The 7,924-nt window shown below is 41.4% G+C and overlaps 2 non-coding genes across 2 annotated transcripts; one reads left to right on the forward strand and one right to left on the reverse strand.

Moving 5' to 3' along the window:
- Positions 1-3,094: 3,094 nt before the first annotated feature.
- LOC118484468 lies at positions 3,095-3,200 on the forward strand. The gene has a single exon (XR_004873579.1). It is a non-coding gene; the product is annotated as a small nucleolar RNA R71 (small nucleolar RNA).
- A 2,973-nt stretch (positions 3,201-6,173) lies between these two features.
- LOC118484387 lies at positions 6,174-6,280 on the reverse strand. Its single transcript, XR_004873498.1, has one exon. It is a non-coding gene; the product is annotated as a small nucleolar RNA R71 (small nucleolar RNA).
- Positions 6,281-7,924: the final 1,644 nt, after the last annotated feature.

Genomic DNA, 7,924 nt, shown 5'->3' on the forward strand with positions numbered 1-7,924 from the left:
ACTTTTTCGTTTCAACTCCGTTTTCTTCACCGGTTTCGCCTACGTTCTCGTAATTTCATCCTCTATCATGCTATCCTCTTAATTATTTAATTCCAAAATTTGATTTTTTTTCATTTATTCTCTGTGTTCCTTCCACTTTAAGCTCCCGTTTGTACCTGAAACACAAACAACCGTAGTTATCTAATTCTAGACAACTACCCGATTAAATGTAGGATTTTATTATCATTTATACCACTTAAGGGTTGTCCTATGGACTACCTGTCACATCCCCACACTTAACCGTTGCTTGCCCCAAGCAACCCGTTCAAAAACTATTTCCAAACCATAAGCGATCAATTATGCAAACCAAACTAAAATGTGACGTCCTTTTACTAACTGTTTATCGCACCACAAGACACACCCCTCACAATAACTCTCGATGACAAGAAAAATTAGCACATAATGCTAAAACACTCAATGCATGTGTGATTGTGCGAAAATAAACTTGTATAAAAATCAAATCTCCTCCTATCAAATATTTAGCATGCTTATGAATCAAAAAGACTTATGGGTTGTAACGAGTCTATGTGTAAAGGTAGGAAATAATGGGAATGTGAAAGTAGCTCATTGATTTGACCCGGTTTTTATTTCTACTACTAAACAAAGCAAACATCAACTATATACACACTTTATCAATATTTTCAACTGCTATTGCAACTAAATCCTTCTTTTTGTATTTTTCTCATATTTTTTTTCTCTTTTTTTTTCTTTTTTTCTTTTTGTTTTTTAAGCATAGAACTCAACAATATATACAAGAACATCAACAATCACAAACTAAATTCCTAAACCGGGTCATCTCAATAGGTAAAGTTTTTGTAAGAAGTAGGTTTGGGTCACAATCGAATGGTATAAGGCTCAAACATGGCTTTCTAAAGACCAAACCCCCACCTCCCACAATACCAAGCTCATATATGTAACGTATGAGGTCCAACCCCCAATTCCCACACTCTCACACATCTAGACGTGGCTACCTAAAAGTCCCCTATCATTTTCACAAGCATGCTAATCCTAGGCTTCAACAAGAATTCGTACACAAGTTCTATTAACACAATACACACACCGCCACTTAAAACAAGGAAAGCATCTTTAATAATCATATGTGGCTCAAAAACTCACCAAGAAACGACTAGAAAGGGGTGTCAGTGTGTCATGCAGAACAATGTCAAGTGTTCAAATTCCAACAACTTTTCGCTTGGTTTCACAATTTTTTAAAAAATTCTCAAAATTTTCCCCTCGTCCCCACACTTGGGATACATTGTCCCAATGTATGGTTTTGAAGGGAATTGATCGCTAAAACCCATTCAAACTTTTTTTTAAACAAAACATAAACAAACTAACTACCAAAATTTCAAAGTTAAAGAACATAACAAGACTAGGGAAAGAGTACAATGACCTGGTGAAGTTTGACACAACAGATGTTATAGACAATCTGACTTCCTATCACCACCTTCACACAAATATCCGCACATCTTCCCCATACTTGAATGTCGCTATGGCCCTGAAACCTAGAAAAATAAACACAGCAAGATCAATATAAAACCCTGGGTTGCCTCCCGAGCAGCGCTAAGTTTCGAGTCTTCAGCCAGACCATGCCACCCCTATCTATGGTGGCTCAAAGAACCGGTTCCTATCACCTCCCCCACTGTAGCTTGTCATTGGTTGAAATGCATCTATCAAATGTCCATTCGGTGGATAGTCAACTACATACCTGCTCGAACCTTCATACTTCTTTTCACACCCCGGTGGTATGTTTGTTTTTATTCTCTGATGCACACTTTTCATATGGTTACTAGACTCTCTACCCTTCTCTTCAATAGGTTCATAACTAATCTCCCTAGTATGAACATTTACAGTTCTTTTCGGTCATAGTAATGATCCCGTCTCTACAGTTGATTTGAGCACTTGCCGTATAAAGAAACGGTCGACCTAAAATTACCCTTTGTTGTGATGCCGTTTTGGTAGAAACATAATCTAAAACCAGAAAATCCACCGGATAGTCGAATTCTCCCAACCGAATCATAACATTCTTAACCATTCCCCCTGGACGCCTCCAACTTTCATCCGCCAATCTCACCATGGTGTCTATATCTCGAAGCGGACCAAAGTCGTACATATCGTATAGATCGCCTGGTAGCATACTCATACTCGCCCCGTAGTCCAACAATGCTTGAGGAATTTTTAATTTTCCCACTTGAATAGGCACGAGTGGTGCTCCATGCTCTTTGTTCGTTTCAACCTCGGCATCCCTTCCTATACCTGTACTCACTTGACAAGAAGATGTTAAAAATGTTTCATTGAATTCACTATTAGGAACGGTACTTACCACATTGATATTAACACTTTTAATGTTTTTGGGATTTGTCACCGTGTCACTTTGTAGTTGGCCTTTTGCTTTCTTCAATATTGCCACATCACTCACAAGTTGACTCAATTAGGTAGTCGACGACTGAATTGCTTTATCACGGATTTCGTCTTTTTGAATGCGAGCATCATCAAGCTGATTCCTTCATTGCATCTCAATTTGCATCGCCTTCAACATCTCCATTACTTCGTTTCCACCCGAAAAGCTTTGACCCATTTGATATTACCTTTGAAATCCTTGGTTTCCTTGGAAGTTTGGGTTGGCTTGATTTGACGAATTCCCGTATCTAAAGTTCGGGTGATTTCGTAAACCGGGGTGGTAAGTATTGGAATTCATGTTGTAATTTCTATCACCCCCGCCTTGCCCTTGCAATGCATTCACCACCTCATATTGCCCTTCCAATTTTTAGCCGCATGCCCTATCTCATTACAAAGCGCACAAACATCATAAATTTGATTAGAAGTTTGAACATTACCATCGTCTACCGCGTGCACTTGATTTCGGGTAATGGCCGGTCGTGCTCTCCTTGATGCTTGAGCTTTTCTTTTCGATGTGACCGCCATTTGCTCTAAGAATTCCCAATCGTCATGCTCATAATTCGTGCCAAAAGTGTCATTGGTGATAAACATTAAGCCGCGAGCATCTTCGGCACATAACCCCTCATGAAAAGCATTCATCAATTCCCATAACTCTATCCCATGATGAGGGCAATTCTTGATCATCATGTTAAACCATTCGAATGCTTCATGAAACATCTCACCAGATTGTTGTTGAAAACTTCTCAACCCTTTCCTAGCATCATTTGTCTTTTGAGCGGTATAAAATTCATCCAAAAAGATTTGTTGCATTTCCGCCCATGTATATATGGATGCCGAAGGTAATGTGTAGAACCACTTTTTCGCCTTGTCTTCCAAAGAAAATTGGAATAGTACCAATTTGACATCATTGGCCGAAAATCCTTGACTCCCAAGAGTGTTGCAAATGGAGTCATAAGCCTCCAAATGAAAATAAGGCTCCTCCGTTGCTAGACCCTTATATTTTGGCAAACATTTTAACGAACTGGTTCGAACTTCGAACGTCCTCCCTTGGTCATTGTGAGGAATAACTACCGGTGAAGGATTATGAGTAATCACCGGTCTAAAATGTGCTTCAATACCTCTAGCATGTTCTCGAAGATGTCTTCTTGGCACACCTGATGTGTGTAAAATGCAACATATAAATTACATCAAATGAGGCATAAAACTAACCCTTTTTAAGTACTAATGTTGGAAAAAGAGTGTTTTTGTCTTCCTTTTGTATTTTCAGGATGAAATGAGCTCAAATTCACAAAAGAAGCAAAAAGACAGCTAAATCTAACATAAATACAAGAAAAGGAACAAAAGTGGATTGCCCGACCCCTCAACAGCATCCTCCCAAGCAGAAAAGAGAAGTCAGAAGACTGAACACGCCCCGTGCTCAGCCAGCACGGGGCCGTGCCCAAGAAGCAGCAGAAAAGACAAACCTATAGAAGCTTCCATTGCCCACCACGGGGCCGTGTCCAGTGAGCACGGGGGCATGGCGAAAGTACAGCAGGCGCATTAATTGTAATTGTGAATTACAATTAATGAAGAGAGATAGTGTCAGACAGGTACGGGGGCGTGTCCAGCGGACACGGGGCCTTGCCCAGCCTTCTGTTCAGCCTATAAATAGGAGTGCTTAGCTTCATTTCAACTCATCCCTTGGCACACCACCTCTCTCACACTTCATCCACCACCCACCACCACCATAACACCATCATCCACCACCATCATCCATTGTCCATCATAGAGTGTGTGAGTCGTCTCGGGATCCAAGATTGATCGTAAGAGTTCTTGACAATCAAGGCCATGTTTGCCTAAGTCTCTTACATCACTTGGTGAAGACAAGTGTTTAGTATAATACTTTTTATTTTTAATCTTTTGCACTTTTTATTTGGTTTTGTATTAATGACTTTAATAACTAGTTACTTATGTTGAAGGTGATCTTTCCTTATCGTTTGTCCGTGGTGTCTTGGCATTATTTTACTGTCTATATAAAATAAAAGATTTTCACCATTCATATCTCCACGGTCTATATGGAGGTATGTTGGCTACCTGGTCGGGTTTAAGGGAACGGTTTGGTAAGGGTCTTGCCCTTGTTCAGCGTTTAGAGGTCCTGCAAGGGACCTGGGTCAAATTTAGTAGGATCTCCTTCAATGCCCATAGGTATTGGATGGCGGGGATCCAAACTCTTTGACCCCCTCATAAGTTAACTACTATTAATAATATAACCCGGTTATTTAGGACTGTATCCCTGCTGACTCAGACTACTTAGTCGAGGGTAACGTCACCGCCAAAAGCGGGGCCTACCATAATTTGCATTAATAACTTAATTCATTATCGATCTTTCAATAATCCGACCCTTTAGGATTGTATCCTTGCTGACTCAAACTACTGGGTTGAGGGTAACGTCGCCTTCAAAAGAGGGGCCTACTACAATAACTAAGATAATCTATTAAACAAGTGCAAAAGTGCGAAAATAATCAAAGGTTATACTAATACACGAGTCGGATCCAAGTGATTCATCTTGTCTATCTGTTTTTATTTTATTTTCAGCATTTAGTTAGTTTTTATTTTCTTAGTTAAAAAATCCTTTTCTAACTTTTTGATTTGATTAGACGCTGAGGATAAACCGGTACTAAAAGCTCTTGTGTCCTTGGACGACCTCGGTATCTTACCAACACTATACTACGTCCACGATGGGTGCACTTGCCCATATGTGTTTTTAGTGTTAGTAAATATCGTGTTTTATAAATTTAAAACTTGGCTAAAAGTGTAAAAAGGGCTTAAATATACATCTAAATTATATTACACTTCGCACACATCAAGTTTTTGGCGCCGCTGCCGGGGACACAAGGATTTTAAGAAAGTTAGGAATCAACGGCCTAATCATATTTTTATTTTTCTTTTTAATTTTTTTAGGATTTTCTTAGTTTTTCAGCTTCTGCAGAGCTCAGCACCGGCCGTGCCTGGTCGGACACGGGCCGTGCCCAGCATCGTTACTGGCAGTTTTTAGTTTTCCAAGTTACAGAAGGTTGAACACGGGGCCATGTCGGTGCAACACGGGGTCGTGTCCAACTTTCCAGTAACTGGGATTTGGAAAACAATCACTGTAACTCCGACCACGGGCCGTGTTCGCTGAGCACGGGGCCGTGGTGAACCTTCTGACCAGCATTCTTTTCTATTTTTATTGCAGGACTTGGAACCAGACGCCATCCTACGTAGTATATGAGCTCCAGTTCTAATAAGGACATAAAAGAACCTCTAGAAGAACCCGAACGCTTTCTCAGAAAAAGACTAAAAGCTAAAAACCAAGAGAAAGTTTCGGGGAATCCACCTATGGCGGACCAACATACCCTCATGGATTATCTACGACCCACCGTGGTAACCTAAGCGCCGCTATCAATGCACCGAATGTTGAAGCCAATAACTTCGAACTTCGGCCGCATTTGATACAAATGCTCCAAAACTCCGCAACCTTCCATGGGCTTGCGGACGAGGATCCCCATCTACATATTACTAATTTCTTAGAAATATGTGATACCTTTCGGATCAATGGAGCATCAAATGACGCCATCCGCCTCCGAATGTTTCCTTTTTCACTAAAAGACCGAGCGAAAGCTTGGCTCAATGACCTCCCAGCTGGATCGGTAAACACCTGGGATGAACTAGCCCAAAAATTTCTATATAAGTATTTCCCTCCCGCTAAAACGGCTAAATTAATGACTGAAATTAATATATATTCACAAGAGGACGGGGAATCCTTATATGAAACTTGGGAAAGGTTCAAGGAACTATTACGCAAGTGTCCACATCATGGCCTTGCGATATGGCAACAAGTATCCACTTTCTATAATGGATTGTTGCCACACACAAGGCAGACACTTGACTCTAGCTCCGGGGGACTTTTAGGTAATCGCCGCCCGCATGAAATATATAACCAAATTGAGGAAATTGCTCAAACCAATTTTCAGTGGCACACTCCCCGAGGCAATAAATCTATTGCCCCGGGCGCCCATAAGGTTGATGAAAGCACTTCTTTGCAAGCCCAAATCGAGGCCCTTTCTTCAAAAATAAAAAAATTAGAAATGACAAAAACAGTCTCGGTTATGGCTTGTGAAGGGTGTGGTGGGCCACATGAAAATTGGAGTTGTATGAAAGAAACGGAAGATCAACAAGAGTCGGTAAGCTACATTGATAATAGACCCAGGTCGTCGGGTCCTCCAACGGGCACCTACAACCAAGGATGGCGAAGCCACCCAAACCTTGTTGGAGAGAGCCCGGCAATAGTAGTAACCAACAAACCCAACGAATAAACTTTCAACAACCAAGAAATGAGTCACAAAATTTCACTCAACAACAAGGTGGACGAGAAAGGCTTGAAGATACTGTATCTCGCCTCATTTCCGACACGGAAAAGAAAAACTCGGAAAGGTTTCTACAATTAGAATCAAATTTTAGAAATCAATAAGCTAGTATTCAAAACATAGAAAAACAATTAAATCAACTAGCTCAAAATTTTTCCGAGAGACCACAAGGTGCATTACCAAGCAATACCGAAACAAACCCAAAAGCGCAAGTTCATCTCATCACGTTACGAAACCGCACCGTGGGGCCTGCGGAGGCGCCACCGCCGACAGAAGAAACTGTACCCCCGCCTCTGCAGGAGAAGAACTCCCCTCCGTCATCAGAGCCTGCCAAGGCTCCTCGAGTTCCGTACCCCGGTAGGTTAATTCGTCAAAAGACCAATGAGCAATTCGCAAAATTCGAAAGTCTGTTAAAACAATTGCATGTCAATATTCCTTTTATTGATGTCCTAACCCAAATGCCCAAATACTCTAAGTTCATGAGGGACTTCCTCACTCATAAAAAGAAAATTGAAACTTTGCAGTTAGTTAACTTAGGCGAAGAATGCTCTGCTCTCGTACTCAACAAACTTCCCCAAAAGAAAATCGATCCCGGAAGCTTCACGATTCCCTGCTCAATCGGGGATTCCCCCGTTCGTAATGCACTAGCCGATCTTGGGGCTAGCATTAACCTCATGCCCTCATCTATGTTTAAAAGACTCGGACTAGGAACAACGAGTCCTACAAAAATGAGCATACAACTTGCTGATCGATCCGTCAAATTCCCGCAAGGTGTCATCGAAAATGTCCTGGTAAAGGTAAGCAAATTCGTCTATCCGGCCGACTTTGTCATACTCGATATGGAGGAAGACACCGAGGTCCCCCTCATACTAGGGAGACCATTTCTTGCCACCGCACAAGCAGTGGTAGATATGAATGATGGAACGCTCACCTTGAGGTACGGGGATGATGAAGTAAAATTCGGAGTTGGGAAGAGAATAGAAGACGACGACCCGGTCAACTACATGAAGGTTATTGATTCGAGTTTGGATGCGGCTCTCCGACGGTGTAACATGGGATGCCAAACATCCCACTCAGAAAATATATAACCTCACATTGGG

The sequence above is a fragment of the Helianthus annuus genome, chromosome 11 (assembly GCF_002127325.2).
Source record: "Helianthus annuus cultivar XRQ/B chromosome 11, HanXRQr2.0-SUNRISE, whole genome shotgun sequence".
NCBI classification, from domain to species: Eukaryota; Viridiplantae; Streptophyta; class Magnoliopsida; order Asterales; family Asteraceae; genus Helianthus; species Helianthus annuus.